This window comes from Jatropha curcas, chromosome 8 (assembly GCF_041381405.1).
Source record: "Jatropha curcas cultivar XTBG-Jc1 chromosome 8, XTBG_Jcur_1.0, whole genome shotgun sequence".
Lineage (NCBI taxonomy): Eukaryota > Viridiplantae > Streptophyta > Magnoliopsida > Malpighiales > Euphorbiaceae > Jatropha > Jatropha curcas.
The window spans coordinates 20,344,639-20,363,846 of record NC_143158.1 but is presented as its reverse complement, the minus strand read 5'-3'; positions in this window follow the sequence as shown (position 1 = coordinate 20,363,846).

The window sequence follows — 19,208 nt, the reverse complement described above, 5'->3', positions numbered from 1 at the left end:
CCCCACCGACTAGGCGGCAGCTGCCGCCCTCCCAGGCGGCACCCCCCGCCCAGCGTGGGCGGGGCTTGCCGCCCCACCGACAGGGCGGCAGCTGCCGCCCTCCTGGGCGGCACCTGCCGCCGAGCCAGGCGGCACCTGCCGCCCAGCCCCCCGGGCGGCAGCTGCCGCCCGGGACCCGAAAATGGCCTATAAATAGGCCATTTTCAGTCCAATTTTGACACCCCTTGGTCTGTATTGACGGACGAATCCTCCTCCCTCTCACGCTCATTGCGTTTTCTTTACCGCTTTTTGCATTTTATTTAATTTTTATTGCATTTTTATTGTGATATTTGGACATTAAAATTAAACAAATTAAAATTAATTAATATTTCCTAAGCGAGGAGCTTAATCTGGAGTTAAGAAGCGGTCGTCGATTAAATCAGGTATGTAAACGAAACTCTGCCTATTTAATTTTAGCACTTCATGCATGCTTCTCTTCTACTCTTAATAACTCTATAATTGCATAAACGCATTCACGTCATCATTTAGACAAATAAACCGTCTTAAATTAATTTGATTAAGCTTAAATGCCCGGTTAATCAATAATCGTGGTATTAAAGTTTAAATCCGACAATATTGGCTAAAAGAGCCTAGTTAATTAATAACTATGGTTCAACTGCCTTATTTCGAACAAATCCGGCTTAAGTCCAATTAATCAATAAGTGTGACTAAAAGCCTAAATCAACATTTTTTGGCAAAATGCCTACAAATCAACCTTTTCGGCTAAAAGTCGTAAAACCGAACCATTTTGGCAAAACGCCTTAAAATCAATCTTTTTTTCGACTAAAAGTCGTAGAATCGGACCATTTTGGCCAAAGGCCTAAAATCAACCATTTTAGCGACAAATCGCTTAAAATCGACATTTTTGGCAAAATGCCTTAAAATCAAACATTTTCGGTTTAAAACCGTAAAATCAACCATTTTAGCGACAAATCGCTTAAAATCGACATTTTTGGCAAAATGCCTTGAAATCAACCATTTTCGGTTTAAAACCATAAAATCAATCTTTTAAGCGACAAATCGTTTAAATGAACCATTTTGGCACAAATGCCTCAAAATCAACATTTTTTGGCAAAATGCCTAAACAAAATGCACAAAGCATACACAAACATGCACAAAGCATACACAAACATGCACGGAGCATACACACACACACTCACGCATTAAGCATACACCTTCAAAGCCCTTGAAACAAGGCCTATCGAACTACGTTGACTTTGATCTTCCATTCAAACGGAAGTACGTAGGCACGTTCGGAATTTCACCCCGGGTGGCAAGTCAAAATCACATAAACATTTCATTAATCCATCACTTACCTTGCAAAGCATTCATCCATCGGTTAGTTCATCAACATGACATAGTCTCGGGATCCACCTCGGGTTCGTAGATTGTGCCTTAATCATTGGGATAATTAATCTAGTAACTAGGTTAATTAAAATTGGAGTCACTCAGGGTTTTTTCCTAGTTTACCCTTAAATAATTAAACAAGGTGGCGACTCACACACATCACGTGCATTTCTTCTCATTCATCATATGCATCACATGCCTATGTGCTTTCGGGGGAAGGGGTTCACACCTTGCACCAAAAGGTCAAGTTTCCTTACGAGGACAAAGTCATCACCATTTAGGGGGATGACTATAGCCAGCTCAAAAAGCCAAAGGGCCAGCCTCTCTTTGAGGTCAACTCTGAAACTGTCAATCTACCCCTCTCGGGATTTCAGTAGGACACTGTGCAGTTCATAGAAGGAAAGACTGCAATCTCTCGAATTCTCTTTGATTTCGGGACGGTGCAAATAAACTGCATAGTGCCCTTGATGCTTAAGATGTCCTATCTGCCAGGAATGGTTATGGCCAGATCCGGGAAAGCATACCCCAAACTGCAAGCCTGGGAGTGTCCAGTGAATGAGGGAACTTTCGGACTGGGTTATGAGCCCACTGATGAGGACCGTGCTAAGAGGACCCGAAGAGGAAGGAAAGAGAATGTACAAATGCGGCCTTACCTATTGACTCTGAACAGCTACTTCTGTAAACCGGGAGAAACAGTTCCTTACTGTGGCTTCCGAGAACCTTTTTGCTGCCCAACCGCTAAGAAGATGCTGCCTGGGTTGGAGATATTCTCAGATGTCTGGGGTAACAAGCCCGAAACAGTAACTGGGCTGGAAGCAGAAGACTTCATGCAGCCTAGTCTCTTTGACGAAGTTGCGGTTATCACAGGAGATGACGGGAATCGAGACCTGCTAGATCTGATCAAGCCGAACGAAGGACCTCTCACCAACTGGTACACCGAGGAGGAGCGCACTGCTGATAAACCCCCTCCCGAGTCAAACCTAGTACCGGAGTCTGTAATAAAGTCCTGTACTGAGTCCGAGTCTGACCCCGAGTCTGAAATCGAGTCAGAGTCTAGTTCCAGTTCCGGGTCATCTGTGTCGGATCTAGAAGATCCAGATTTCAAATTTGATGTATTCTTTGAAGACGATTCCGTCATAATTAATAAAGGCTTGCAAATTCTTGATTACCCTGCGTGTCTATCTTTCCAAGCATTTCCAAGCAAAAACAATCAAATAAATGAAATAAAAAATGAAAAGGAAAAAATAATAATTGGCAAAGAAGAAAACGAACATACATACATTGCATCTGATTGCATGAACAGGGAACAGGTCAGTGAATGTTTGAAGAAATTTGCTGATTGCTTCATGTGGAAAGCAAGTGACATCACCGGAATTGACCCAGCAATAGTGGTGCACAAGATTCCAGTATATCCAGAGACTAAGCCAGTAAAACAGAAGCTAAGAAGGCTGAAAACAGAATGGTCCTTGAAAATCAAGGAGGAAGTTGCCAAGCAGCTGGAGAACAAGTTCATAGAACCTATCGCCTACCCGACATGGTTAGCAAATATCGTGCCGGTGCCAAAGAAGGATGGAAAAGTGCGAATGTGTGTGGACTACCGGGATTTGAATAAAGCATGTCCGAAGGACGATTTTCCTCTGCCGCACATCGACTTGTTAGTGGACCGAATGGCTGGACACGAGATGGTCTCCTTGACTGATCTTGCTGTCGGTTATAATCAAATAATGATGCATGAGCCAGACAAAGAGAAAACGGCGTTCACCACGGAATGGGGAACTTACTGCTACAGGGTCATGCCTTTTGGGCTCAAAAATGCTTGGGCAACCTATCAACGAATGGCGACGACCATCTTCCATGACATGATTCACAAAGAAGTAGAAGTATATGTGGACGATATGGTTGTCAAATCAAAAACAGCTGAAGAACATACGACAGCGCTTGAGAAGTTCTTCCTTAGACTTCGAAAGTACAATTTAAAGCTCAATCCGGCAAAATGTCTGTTTGGAGCTACATCCGGAGTATTTCTGGGGCACATGGTTAGTCGGAAGGGCATAGAGATTGATCCTTCGAAAGCTAGAGCTATTCTGGAAATGCCAGCACCAAGGACCGAAAAAGAAGTCCGAGGTTTCCTAGGAAGGCTACAGTACATCAGCCGGTTCATCAATCAGTTGGCCGATACTTGTGGTCCGATTTTCAAACTACTTAGGAAAGGAGTAGCAGTCAAATGGAATAAGGATTGTCAGGCGGCTTTCGACCAAGTCAAGCGATACCTGCTATCCCCGCCTGTTTTACAACCACCAAGGCTAGGAAAGCCTTTGCTACTGTATCTGTCTGTGACAGAAGAAGCAATGGGTGCCATATTAGCTCAACAAGCAGAAGATACAAGGATAGAAAATGCCGTGTATTACCTTAGCAAGAGGATGCTGGAATATGAGTTGAAATACAACAAGATAGAGAAGTTGTGTCTGGCTCTAGTCTGGGCCTGCACCAAGCTGCAACACTACCTCTCGTCTTACACTACACACGTAATCTCTGAATCGAACCCCTTGAAATTCCTTATGGAAAGGCCAGTTCTTGACTGTAAGATGGCAAAGTGGGTGTCAGTGCTCGTAGCCTACGATTTAAAATTTGTACAACGGAAGGCAGTGAAAGGCGGAGCCTTGGCTGATCAATTAGCAGAATTGCCGGTCGAAGACCAAATGCCGGAAGCAGAATTTCCTGATGAAGGCTTGTTGAGCTTGGAAGGTGAGGTCTGGGAGATGTACTTCGATGGAGCTTCAAACTACCATGGAAACGGGATTGGAGTCATATTCAAAACTCCTTGTGGAGAATACGTCCCAATCGCAGTCAAACTAGATTTCGACTGTACCAACAACGAAGCCGAATACGAAGCCTGCATCAAGGGGTTAGAAGCAGCCTTGGAAAAAGAGATAAAAGTCCTCAGGGTTTTCGGAGATTCCAACCTGATAGTCTCCCAGTCTCTAAGGAAGTGGAAAATCAAGGAAGAGCGTTTGGTTCCTTACCTACAACGCTTAGACGAATTGGCTCAACAGTTTGAGGAATTATCTTTCCACTACCTGCCGCGAGCCAAAAATCAATTCGCTGATGCCCTGGCCACTTTGGCCTCCATGGTTAATGTGGAAAGAGACCAAGTTATTCGGCCCCTTACAGTTAGGCTTTAGAAACAGCCAGCACACATCATGCATTTAGTAGATGACAAGCCTTGGTTTTGGGATATACAAAATTACCTTCAGAACGAAGCCTACCCGGAGGGATCCACCAAAACTGATCAACGGACATTAAGACAGTTAGCGTCTGGACACTTCCTTACTGGGGGAATTCTGTATAAAAGAAGTTGGAACGGCTTGCACCTAAGGTGCGTTGGTGAAGAGGAGGCTCAAACCATTATGGATTCCGTGCATAATGGGGAATCTGGGTCACACATGCATGGGATAGCATTGGCTCGGAAAATCATGAACCTAGGTTATTACTGGTCAACTATGAATGCGGATTGTGTGAGGCACGCGCGGAAGTGCCATGAGTGCCAAATTTTCGCTAAGCTGCAAAAACGGCCTCCGGTCAATTTAAATCCAATTGCTTCACCGTGGCCTTTTGCAACTTGGGGCATAGATGTAATTGGAAAAATCCACCCGAAAGCCTCTAATGGCCATCAGTTTGTCCTGGTCGCTGTAGATTATTTCACCAAATGGATTGAGGCAGCTTCCTTTTCAGTTTTGAACGCCAAGAAGGCAGCGCAGTTTGTACGTGCCAACATCCTTTGTCGGTACGGAACACCATTCGAGATCATTACTGATAACGGGTCTCATTTTCAAGGTGAATTCGCTGACCTCTTAAAGCAAAAGAAGATTCAACATCATAAGTCCTCACCCTATCGCCCACAAACAAATGGGGCCGTCGAAGCTGCGAACAAGACTATAAAAGTCATTTTGCAAAAGACAGTTCAGAAACATAGGGCATGGCATGAACAATTACCAAATGCTTTGTGGGGATACAGGACTTCTATCAGAACGCCTACTGGGGCGACTCCGTATTCTTTGGTATATGGTATGGAAGCAGTACTGCCTATTGAGCTGGAAGTTCAGTCGGCAAGAATTATCCGGGAAAGCCAGATCAGCGAAGTAGATTGGGCTGAGAATTATCATTTACAACTCTTGGGAATGGATGAGAAGCGATTGCAAGCGATCCACCAAGCTCAAGTTTACCAAAGAAGAATGGCGCGGCATTTTAACAAGAAGGTTAAAGACCAGAAACTCGAAGAAGGTTGTTTGGTCCTGAAAGAAATTAGACAGCCAATCCTGGACCCACGTGGGAAGTTTCGTCCTCATTGGGCTGGACCCTACGTATTGAAGAAAATATTATCCGGCGGAGCCGTCATCTTGACTGATTTGGATGGTTTGGAATTCACAAATCCGTGTAATTTAGATCAGTTAAGAAGATATTTTGTGTAATTGTAATCATTTGCATAATGTAGAAAGAGCTACATTAGACCTGATTCTCCTTGAAAAAAAAGAAATTATGTATCGGAGATATGTAGGCAGCCCTCTTTGGGCGCGGTCTAAGCATTAATAAAAAAAACATTTCATATTTCATTCTTCTTTGCCAAATAAAAAAAAAGAAAAGAAAGAACCGCTAAGTTGAAAACCCGAAAGGGCGGCTTAGGCAAAAGGGGGTAGCTCGCTAAGCTGAAAACCCGAAAGGGCGGCTTAGGCAAAAGTTAGAGCTTGAATAAATAAAGTTGGATGATGCTTGGAAAGTTTAAAAGACAAATACATTTATAATTAAAGCAAGCAGTTCAAGTCAAGCAGAAGGCAAAAAGCCCAATAAATAATAAAGTTTAAATCAGAGTCTCAAATAAAAAGCCAAAAAAGCAAAATATCCAAAAATCCAAAGCCAACACAGAAAGTAAAAAAAAAAAAAAAAAAAAAACAACAATAAAGTCCAAAAGCCTATAGGAGTCTAAGTGTCCCGCCTCCTCCGTGGAGCAACATCCTCCGAGTCATCCCTAGCTGTTAAACTCCGCTCCACCTCGCCTGTCTTAGGAGTCAGCACAATCTCCTCCCCAGTCCCAGCCTCATCACCAGTGACAGTCTGAACCCAACCTTTGAGTGCACTCAGCAGTGCAGTCCTCCTCGGTCTCTCAATTGGCCAGACAGTGGCAATGAACCAGGTCCGATATTCAGGAGAAGTCTGAACACCGGCAGGGTTAGGTAAAGGCCTAACCATATGATGATCCCTCAACCAAACCTGAGTAATGGATCTTTTCTATTACGAAGAAACAAATTAAAAAGAAGAAGAAGAATGAGGTAGGATAATAGGGAAAAATACCTGGAGAATGATGGGAGAAACTGTCCAATCATCGAACCCTAAAGCGGCTCTGTCAAGGCTTCTAATGGTCTCTGCCAGCACAACACCGCCAATGCAACCCATATCCTCCATTTGCCAAACCATGGGACAAAGCCGCAAGTCTCCAAAACCTGGGTCCCGGTTGAATAAGAAACCAGCCAATAAGCAGAAAACCAGGGCCCGCATCCTCAGCCTCATCCGGTCAGGGTCGTCCAAGCAAGTCTCTGAAAATTCATCAATCAGGGGCAGCAGAATCGCCTTCTGATCATCCACAATCATAGCCCTAGCCTGTGGTCGGCTAAACTGAAACATGGTTTTCAAAAGACCTAACATGCCCAATTTTTACCTCATGCTTGACCAAAGGGGCATTGGGATCACACCCTATGATAGCACAGAACTCCTCAAAAAGAGGGCACATCTCCTCCATCATAGCCCCAAACAGAAAAACGTGGGCTTCCGGGTCCCAAAGTCTAATACAGGCCCGTAAAAATCCCAGTCAACTACTACACCCCAAAGAGTAATGACAGGAGAAAGACCGTACCTCCCCAAATTGATCTTTTCGACTTTGGAGAGACTCTTAGTCCAGCTGTGCATGCTATGATTCATCTTTAAAAGAAAAAAAAGAGAGAAAAGGAGAATGAGAGAAGAAAAAGCTGAAAAGTGCCTTTTGGCTCGATTTTCGAGAAAAGATGAGGAATAAAAATATATATATATATATATTTTCCATAAAATGGGCTGAAACAAAATCCTATTTTCTTTCAAATTTGATAATCATGCATACATGTTTTCAGTACTAACCAAGTGTAGGTACAGTCAAAGTTCAGTACCGAAATACAGCAAAAAAAAAATTCACATTTTGGCCCCTGAGGCCCAAAATTTACATTTTGGCCCTAAGGCCCAAAAATTCCCAATTTGGCCCCTAAGGCCCAAAAGTTCACATCTGGGCCCCTAAGGCCCAAAAGTTCACATCTGGGCCCCTAAGGCCCAAAGATTCACATTTTGGCCCCTGAGGCCCAAAATTCACATTTTGGCCCCTCAGGCCCAAAAATTCCCAATTTGACCCCTCAGGCCCAAAAATTCACATTTTGGCCCCTAAGGCCCAAAAGTTCACATCTGGGCCCCTGAGGCCCAAAAATTCACATTTTGGCCCCTGAGGCCCAAAAATTCCCAATTTGGCCCTTGAGGCCCAAAAATTCACATTTTGGCCCCTAAGGCCCAAAAGTTCACATCTGGGCCCCTAAGGCCCAAAAAATTCACATTTTGGCCCCTGAGGCCCAAAATTCACATCTAGGCCCCTGAGGCCCAAAAGTTCACATCTGGGCCCCTGAGGCCCAAAAGTTCACATTCTGGGCCCTAAGGCCCAAAAAATTCCCAATCAAAAGGCTAAAATGCGGGTCCTCTGGACGCGTCTGATTCTCGCCTACAAAATTTGATTTTCAGACAACCACCGACGCCCATAAAACATTTTTTTATGGTTGCCGGTGGGGGGCAACTGTGAATACCTAAATTTTGAGGCTCAAAAAGCCCGTTTTCCCGGCAGCGGCGGTGGCGGCCACCTTTAAAGGCGGCGGTAGCCGCTATCGCCGCCGGCGACAGCGGCTGCAGTCGCCTGTGAATACCCATTTATTTTGAGGCTTGAAGAGCCATTTTTCCGGACTGTAAACAGTCCGGTCGGACAGGAGGTCATTCAAAAAGTTCATCGGAAGTGTGCCAATATGGTACTTGAAATGTCCGAAAAATTACGAGGATCACGGAACTGGTCTCGGAATATTTTTTGGAGATCCGGAACTCCCGGAAAAGCCTCCGGAACGAAAAAAGAAAAAGGGAAAAAGGCACACGTGCCCGCCCGCGGGGGTGGGCATGCCCGCCCAGGCCAGGCGGGCACGCCCGCCCAAGCCAGGCGGGCATGCCCGCCCAGCATGGGCGGACACACCCGCCCTAGCCAGGCGGGCATGCCCGCCCAGCTTGGGCGGACACGTCCGCCCAGCATGGGCGGACACGCCCGCCCTCGAAGGCGGGCAGGGGCGCCCGGGATCACGTTTTTCCTATAAAAAACGGCTCTGGGGCTCCGTTTTGAGACACTCAGTCTGTGTTAACGGACGCTCCTTCTCCCTACGCTCTTTGCGATTCTTTACTGCTTTCTTGCATTTTTTTAATTTTAGTTTTATTTTATTGTTGTGATACTTGGTCACTTAAAATTAAATTAAAATTAATTCCCTTAACGAGGAGCTTAACCTGGAGTTAAGAAGCGGTCGACGATTAAATCAGGTACATGAACTGAATTCTGCCTATTTAATTTTAGCACTTCATGCATGCTTCTTTTCTACTCCTAATAATTCTACAACTGCATAAATGCATCCATGCCACCATTAGGCAAACAAATTGCCTCAATTAAATAAATTTAGGCTAAATGCCCGATTAATTGATAATCGCGGTATTAAGGCCTAAATCCGACAATATTGGCTCAAAACACCTAGTTAATTAATAGCTATGGTGTAATCGCCTTTATTTCAAACAAATCCTGCTTAAGTCCAATTAATTAATAATTGTGGCTAAAAGCCTTAATTGATCACGTTTTGGCAACAAGTTGCCTACAATTAAATCGATCTTTTGGCAAAATGCCTTAAAATTAATCAACTTGTTTTGGCAAAAAGCCTTAAATCAATCATTTTGGCGACAATCGCCCAATCAACATCATTTTGGCAATCAAATTGCCTAAATCACTCTTTTGGGCTAAAAGCCTTAAAATCAATCATTTTGGCGACAATCGTCTAAAATTAATCATTTTTGGCAATGATTGCCTAAATCAATCTTTTTGGCTAAAAGCCATTAAAATCAACATTTTGGCATCAAATGCCTAAAAATCAATCAATTCTTTGGCAAAATGCCTAAACAAAATGCACAAACCATACACACTTATGCACAAAGCATACACACTCATGCACAAAGCATACACACTTATGCACAAAGCATACACACTTATGCACAAAGCATACACACTAATGCACAAAGCATACGCACTTATGCACAAAGCATACACACTCATGCACAAAGCATACACACTCATGCATTAAGCATACGCCTTCAAAGCCCTTTTAAAAAGGCCTATCGAACTACGTTGACTTTGATCTTCCATTCAAACGGAAGTACGTAGGCACGTTCGGGATTTCACCCCGGGTGGCAAGTCGAAATCACTCAAACATTTCATTAATCCATCATTCACCTTGCAAAGCATTCATCCATCGGTTAGTTCGTCAGCTGACATAGTCTCGGGATCCACCTCGAGTTCGTAGATTGTGCCTTAATCATTGGGATAATTAATCTAGTAACTAGGTTAATTAAAAATGGAGTCACTTAGGGTTTTTTCCTAGTTTACCCTAAAATAATTAAACAAGGTGGCGACTCACACACATCACGTGTATTTCTTCTCATTCATCATATGCATCACATGCCTATGACATTTGGGGAAGGGGTTCACACCATTTATAGGCCAAAAACGGGCCTAGGGAGGCAGGTGCCGCCGGAGGCCGGCGGCAGGTGCCGCCTATGGCCGGCGGCCGGAGCCGCCGTGCTCGGCGGCGGCCCCTTGGGCCTTTCACTTCAGAGGAGTTTTCAGGGGTTTCGGATCTCCAAAAAATATTCCGAGACCTGTTCCGCGATCCTCGCGATATTCTGGACGTTTTAAGTACCATATTGGCATACTTTCGGTGAACTTCCAAAATGGCCTTCAGTCCGGTCGGACTGTTTGCAGTCTGGGAAAACAGGCACTATAGCAAATTTTATTATTCGCAGTCCGAGAAAACTGGCTTTTTAAAAATTTGAGTATTCACAAGGGGCATGACATCAGCTCCAAAGTCATAAGACGGTATTTCATAAGCTGTGAAACTAAAGACAGGCAGAATCAGTGAAGCAGGGGTTTATATCCAGCCGGGCCACCGCAGGAATTTCTTCAAACATGAGTATTTTCCTAGAAATAATGCTGAGTTCTTCAAATAATGGACAGATCCCGAAGTCGTTATGTCAAAAGATATTGTTCAAAGAATCAAAATGACTGATCAACCATTACAGCAACCCGAATTGAACCAAAATGTTTTGGTAATAACTTAGCCCATTGAGTTTGAATGGTGACTGTAAGTCCAAATCCTCACGACTAAAACATCAAAATAAAGCTTCAAATGCAGGTGCTAAGGTCCCATCCATGGAAAATAGGAAGAAATGGAAAGTTTGGACGTGTTTTTGAAAGAAAGTTTCATTTGGAATAAGAGAGAAGAGCTTTTTGTAGCGCATAAGGTGTATTATGTGTTTTTATAGCAAGAAAAGAAAAAACAAATTGATAGGTGGTTATTACTGCAATACAAGTGACGCACGCCACTACGTGTGGCACAAGCCACAGCATGGTGGCGCATGCCACTAGCTAGCAATCAGTTGGAAAAATCCTAGTCTTTTATTTTTTTTTTCGATTTTTAGATTTAATCAGCAGCATGAATATTAACTATGAAACACGAATACACCAATATCATTCAAAAACTCATAAAGAGACAGTCCTCTAGCCTTCATATATGAAAATAATCATTCTTTACAAGGAAAATTCCCCTAGATTGGGTCCGAATACAAGAATGCAAGAATAAAGAGAAGAAAAGGAAAAAACAAGCAGAAATAAGATGGGGTAGCTGGCTCAAGACATGTTTAAGGCCGTCTCAAGACATGTTTAAGGTTGTCTCTTCTTAATCCTCCTTGCCAGACTTCTCGGTCTCTTCGACGATCACCGGCCGGTATCCAGCTCCACGACCCGTACGCTTGCCACACTGCATCCCTCAGCCCCGACCAATATAAGGCACCATGTCAACTCTCTGCACGTATTTATAAATATTAGTTATTGCATTAGATGCATGCATGGCATATGCATTGCATGTCTTCTTTTTTGTAGTGTTTATATGTAACACCCGTCGCCTAGTCCCGTGAGACTTGTGAACCCCTCCCCCGAAAACATAGGCATACAAATGCATATGACTAAGGGCAGAAATGCACGTTAATGTATGAGTCACCACCTTGTTTAATTATTTTAGGGTAAACTAGGAAAAAACCCTAAGTTGACTCCAATTTTAATTAACCTAATTACTAGATTAATTATCCCAACGTCTAAGGCACAATCTTCGAACCCGAGGTGGATCCCGAGACCATGTCATGTTGATGAACTAACCAAATAATGAATGCTTTGCAAGTTGAATGATGTAATTGGACTGATGAAATGTTTTAGTGATTTCGACTTACCGCTCGGGGTTAAATCCCGAACGTGCCTACGTACTTCCGTTTGAATGGAAGATCAAAGTCAACGTAGTTCGATAGGCCTTTTTAAAAGGGCTTTGAATGGGTATGCTTAATGCATGAGTGTGTGTATGCTTTGTGCATTTTGTTTAGGCATTTTACCAAAGAATTGATTGATTCGATTTAGGCATTTGTTGCCAAAAATGTTGATTTAAGGCTTTTAGCCAAAAAGATTGATTTAGGCAATTGTTGCCAAAAATGTTGATTTAAGGCTTTTAGCCAAAAAGATTAATTTAGGCAATTTGTTGCCAAAAGTTGATGTGATTTAGGCGATTGTCGCCAAAATTGATTATTTGAAGGCTTTTAGCCAAAATGAGTTGATTTAGGCAATTTGCTTGCCAAAAGTGTTGATTGGGCGATTGTCGCCAAAATTGATTGATTTAAGGCAATTTATTTGCCAAAAGTGATTATTTGAAGGCTTTTTAGCCAAAATTTTGATTTAAGCGATTTGTCGCTTAAAAAAGATTAATCTACTTATAGGCAATTTGTTTGCCAAAAGAGATCAATTGATTTGCAATGTAGGCAATTTATTGCCAAAGAAAAACGTGTTTTATTAAGGCCTTTTAGCCACAATTATTGATTAATTGGACTTAAGCTGGATTGTTCGAAATAAAGGCGATTATACCATAGTCATTAATTGACTAGATACCTTTAGCCGATATTGTCGGATTTAGGCTTTAATACCACGATTATTAATTAACCGGGCATTTAGCCTAAAATTATTTAATTGAGGCAGTTTATTTGCCTAATGATGACGTGAATGCATTTATGCAGTTGTAGAATGAGGAGTAGAAGAGAAGCATGCATGAAGTGCTAAAATTAAATAGGCGGAGTTTCGTTTATGTACCTGATTTAATCGACCGCTTCTTAGCTTCAGCTTAAAAAACTCCAAATTAAGCTCCTCATTTAGGGAATATTGATTAATTTAATTTAATTTAAGTGACCAAGTATCACAACAATAAAATAGTAAAAGCCTATGCTAAATGCAAAAAAGCAGTAAAGAATCGCAAGGAGCGTAAGGGAGAAGGAGCGTCCGTCAACACAGACTGGGTGCCCCAAAACGGAGTGCCCGGGGCTGATTTTATAGGCAAAAATAGGGCTGGAGGGCGGCAGCTGCCGCCGTATCCTGTCTATTCACTAGTTTTTTTTCGTTCCGACGGCTTTCGGGAGTTTCGGACCTCCAAAAAATATTCCGAGACCAATTCCACGATCCTCGCGACGTCCCAGACGTTTTAAGTACCATATTGGCATACTTCTGGTAAATTTCCAAAATGACCTCCGGTCCGGCCGGACTGTTTGCAGTTCGGGAAAACTAGCTTTTTAAGCCTCAAAATTTGAGTATTCACAGTTGCCCCCTGTGAACCCCTTCCCCCAAATATCATGGGCATGTGATGCATATGATGAATGAGAAGAAATACACGTGATGTGTGTGAGTCGCCACCTTGTTTAATTATTTAAGGGTAAACTAGGAAAAAACCCTAAGTGACTCCATTTTTAATTAACCTAGTTACTAGATCAATTATCCCAATGATTAAGGCACAATCTACGAACCCGAGATGGATCCCGAGACTATGTCATGCCGATAAACTAACCGATGAATGAATGCTTTGCAAGGTAAATGATGGATTAATGAAATGTTTGAGTGATTTTGACTTGCCACCCGGGGTGAAATCCCGAACGTGCCTACGTACTTCCGTTTGAATGGAAGATCAAAGTCAACGTAGTTCGATAGGCCTTCTTTGAAGGGCTTTGAAGGGGTATGCTTAATGCATGAGTGTGTATGCTTTGTGCATGAGTGTGTATGCTTTGTGCATGAGTGTATGTATGCTTTGTGCATTTCGTGTGTATGCTTTGTGCATTTTGTGTGTATGCTTTGTGCATTTTGTGTGTATGCTTTGTGCATAAGTGTGTATGCTTTGTGCATGATTGTGTGCATGCTTCGTGCATGAGTGTGTGTATGCTTTGTGCATTTTGTTTAGGCATTTCGCCAAAGATTGATTGATTTTTAGGCATGTTGCCAAAAATGTTGATTTTAATGGCTTTTAGCCAAAATGATTTGATTTAGGCAATTGTTGCCAAAATGTGCGAATTTGGCGATTGTCGCCAAAATGGTTGATTTTACGGTTTTAAGCCGAAAATGTTGATTTTAAGGCATTTTGCCAAAAGATTGATTTTAAGCGATTTGTTGCTGAAAATGGTTGATTTTAGGCCTTTAGCCAAAAGGTGTTGTTTTAGGCAATTAGTTTGCCAAAATGTGCGATTTAGGCTTTAATGCCTCGATTATCAATTAATCGGGCGTTCGAGCTTAATCACAATTTATTGTCGAAACGTGATTGATTAAGGCTTTTAGCCACAATTATTGATTAATTGGACTTAAGCCGGATTTGTTCGAAATAAGGCAATTGAACCGTAGTTATTAATTAACTAGGCTCTTTTAGCCAATATTGTCGGATTTAAACTTTAATACCACGATTATTGATTAACCGGGCATTTAAGCTTAATCAAATTAATTAAGGCAGTTTATTTACCAAAAATAATGACGTGGATGCATTTATGCAATTGTAGAATTATTAAGAGTAGAAGAGAAATATGCATTAAGTGCTAAAATTAAATAGGCAGAGTTTTGTTTACATACCTGATTTAATCGACGACCGCTTCTTAACTCCGGATTAAGCTCCTCGCTTAGGAAATATTAATTAATTTTAATTTGTTTGATTTTAATGGTCAAATATCACAATAAAAATGCAATAAAAATTAAATTAAATGCAAAAAGCGGTAAAGAAAACGCAAGGAGCGTGAGAGGGAGAGGGTTTCGTCCGTTAAAACAGACAGAGGTGCCCAAAATTGGACTGAAAATGGCCTATTTATAGGCCATTTTCGGGTCCAGGGCGGCAGGTGCCGCCTGGCTGGGCGGCAGGTGCCGCCTGGCTCGGCGGCAGCTGTGGGGCGGCAGGCCCCGCCCACGCTGGGCGGGGGGTGCCGCCTGGGAAGGCGGCAGCTGCCGCCCAGTCGGTGGGGCGGCAGGCCCCGCCTGGTCTGGGCGGCAGGTGTCGCCCAAGCTGGGCGGCAGGTGCCGCCCAGGGGCGTGGGGGGCCAGGCCCCGCCTGCACTGGGCGGCTGGCCTCGCCCGCGCGCGCGGCAGGCCCCACCCGCGCGGGGCGACAGGCCTCGCCCGCGCGGGCTGGGCGGCAGGCCTCGCCCGCGCGCGCTTGGCGGCAGGCCCCGCGCGCGCTTGGCGGCAGGCCCCGCCCGCGCGCGCGGCAGGCCCCGCCCGCGCGGGGCGGCAGGCCTTGCCCAAGTGGGGCGGCAGTGCCGCCTAGGCTGGGCGGCTGCTGCCGCCGTGGCCGGCGGTCGGCGCCGCCGTGGCTATCATAAAACAGGCTTCCGAAATAGCCTCCTGTCCGGCCGGACTGTTTGCAGTCCGGGAAAACAGGCTTTCTGAGCCTCAAAATTTGGGTATTCGCACCCCCCACTGGCTATCATAAAAACGATTTATGAGAGCCAGTGGCTGTCTGAAGGAGCAAATTTTGAGGATGGGCAGAGGAGGAAACCCCGCCGTTGGTTTTTTTCTTTGAAATGAAATGATCAAATGCATGGATTTATATTTGCAACTTAAAGATGTTTTTGCCTCTTTGAGGACTTAAAAAGAAATTTTGCCTCTTAGAGGACTTGAAAAAGATGTTTTCCCCTTAATGAGGGCTTGAAAAGAGATTTTGCCTCTTAGAGGACTTGGAAAGATGTTTTGCCTCTTAATAAGGGTTTGAAAAGAGATTTTGCCTCTTAGAGGACTTGAAAAGATGTTTTGCCTCTTAATGAGGGCTTGAAAAGAGATTTGTTTTATTTTTGCTTTTTTCTTTGAGAACCAAGGGTCCACCTAAAGTCGAAATGATCAAATGGCTTAGTTTTGGATGAAAAATGGTTGGTTATTGGTTAGGGTTTCACCCTAGGTTTTATGTAAAAGAAAGGTTAACCATTAACCTGTTGACGCGTGGTTTTATGCCTCCACCTAACCCAATGATGATATGAGGACAAAGGATAAAGTTTCACAATAAACTAGAAGTGCCTGAATAAAAAATTGAACCAAACCGCCCAAAGGAGCCTGACCCACGTTAGGGCTGCGTCACGCAGCTACTACCTGCGTGACGGCACTTCTAGCTGCGTCACGCAGCTCTAACGGGTCTGACACCTTTGGTGCGCGCCCGTGCAGTGGCTTGCACTGTTTGTATGGATACGCGGCAACTGTACGGAAAGTAAGTCGCGCCACGCAGGCTTACGGGTGCGTCACGCAGCTTATACCTGCGTGACGCGACTGCCCTGTTGCCCTAGCCATATAAATACTACATTACACAGCAAAAACGGGACTTTTTTTTAGACTTTGGCATTTTCAGTTTGCTCTCATTTTTCCTCTAAGAAAACATAATCTTCAAAGTTTAGACATCTAAAAAGACGACTAGAGCTCTTTCTCAAGAACTCCATTGAGTAAACTTGGGGTAGATCAAAGTCATAGATATTTAGATTTAAGATTAAAGAAATATAATAGCAAAAAGATAAGAAAAAGAGGAAAAAAGAGAAAGATAATTTCATTTTTGCAAAAGAACTTGGTGATTGCGCTTCTGGAATTGTGAAAAATCACTTCTGAGTTAATCTCAGCATATGCAATCCTCAAATCTGAGGGTTAGGTAACGATTCTAACTCTATCCTTTCTATTTTTATTTATTTCTAGCATTTTATTTCTTAAAAATCTCATTTTTGTATTGATTAATTGGTTTATCATTGACAAAACGTAAGTTTACCCATTATTGAACTTTTCTGGGTTTGTTCTAACCACTTTGGACCAAAAAGAAACGTAAAAAGAACTAGTTTGAAAGGTAATTGCTGACCAGAGCAGCCGCGTCACGCAGCTACTACCTGCGTGATGCGACTGTTCATGTCCAAAAGCCCCTGACCTGGATTAGATCTCTTGCGTGACGCAGCTGTTTACGACTCATTTTTCATGTTTGTTTCTATATCTGTATCTAATATTTTGCTTTAAATAAATAACCCATATACCTAAAGATTTTAATAATGTCACGAACAGTGTCGTCGCGTAGCTAATAGTTGCGTCACGCGGCTGTTCTTCATAGGATACCTGCGTGACGCGACTGTTCTTAAATCCAGAATAAAGGCAATAGTTGCGCCACGCGACTGTTCTTCCATAGAACACCCGCGTGACGCGACTGCCTCTCAGTTCCAGTTTATTTCTATTATTTTGCTTAGTTTCATTTAGTTAAATAAATTTTCAAGCTCAATCCGAGAAATAGACAATCAGGGGTAAACTGAGTCTTAATCAAACTAAACCAATTAATCATTGATGATCATGGGATTTTTAGAATTTGTTTGTTCATTGTTTATCATTAATTACATATTATTACAATCGGTTTGTGGCCCGCCTTTAACCATAAGGCAAGAGCGGGTCTTTTATTTTATTTGATACGCATTATGGATGAATGATGGATGATATGATTTATTTGTGATGAATGCAATGAATGGACCTATTTGGGACGGTTGATTAATTTTCCACTTAGGAACTCGGTTCGATTTATTCGGGTTGGGTTTAAATAATTAGCTTTTCTAAAATAAAATCAAATTAGAGATTGTAGGTTAAAAGAGGCCGATTTTTTTTTCCGGGCGTCGGCTTCCAATGGGCCGACGTACCCAATTCCCTTACCTAGAACCTCATTGGTTCGCCTGACCAGTCTTTTTAAAATAATCAGCCTTAAATAAAAATGGGTTTAGAATGGAGTCATTTTATAAATTAAAATTGGAAACGGTCCCATTGCCGAAATAATGGGTGGCGACTAAAAATAATTTATAAGACCGATTTATCGGCATCGCATATCCAAAAAGATTTTTTATCACCTTTTTCCAAAAACAAACAACATTGATTTTCTCCGGGGGAAAACAGTTTGGCGACTTCACTGGGGATTTTGCACCCATTAATCCCCGGTTATTTTTAATAAATTAATGGTTGCAATTAGGAATTGACTCTAAAAGCCTACTATTTCTAAATAAAAATTTGGTTAGAAAAGCCGATGGAAAATATTTAATCGTCCATATATGTTTAATTGCTTTCCTTTTTATTTTCTAGGATATTTGCATTCATTTGCATTCCTTGCTTCTCACCTCATTCTACCCATACTACCCTTCGGTACTGGTGTTAAGTTTGACGGTGGATCTAGCCTAAACCATGCGATTTAGGTGCATCCACCCGAGAATTAACATCGACCGACTTTAACTACTAATTAATAAATACACTGAATGGATTTAATGCATTTATAACAATATGTATGTATTGCATCTTAAGTATGATACGTGGCGTTGTTATACCAAGAAGATGACTAATAAATAGTCCTTTGGACCAGTAGCCCGCACTTCTGGGTTTCCAGCCGATATATCAACACTTATAACAAATATATATAACAAATATGCAAAATAAATTTTTGATGTGGAAGATCAGACTAGACTGCATCCACAGAGCATACTTATATGCAACAGTCAAACACAATGAACAATTTATTTAATATTTATCAATTTACTCAACCAATTTTAATTGATTTTATTTTAATTAAGGTTGAGGGTTCCTGCAACCTTAGCCTGGGATCCCCAGAACTAAGTCAGAGTGTGGAGGGAGAAGAGAAAGGTGCCGTAAATACGGACTTATAAAGTAGCAGTTTATAAATTTAAACAAATAATTTTATTTAAAATATAAAAGTGAAATACAATTTATACTTACAAGTATGTGGTTTTACAAATAGACTTCGAACTTGGAATCTTTACAAGAGAACTTGAGAATTGAGAGAGGAGAGAGGTGAGAGGTTTACAATTTGTTTAACCAACACAAACGGGTCTTACAACGGGTTCAGATCGGCATACCCAATACTTCTACATGACATTATGAAATAGATAATTTATTATATAGAAGTTAATAATATTAAAGTCGTTTGGCTCTGATACCAACAAACAACCGAAGATCGACCGACTTTAACTACTAATTAATAAATACACTGAATGGATTTAATGCATTTATAACAATATGTATGTATTGCATCTTAAGTATGATACGTGGCGTTGTTATACCAAGAAGATGACTAATA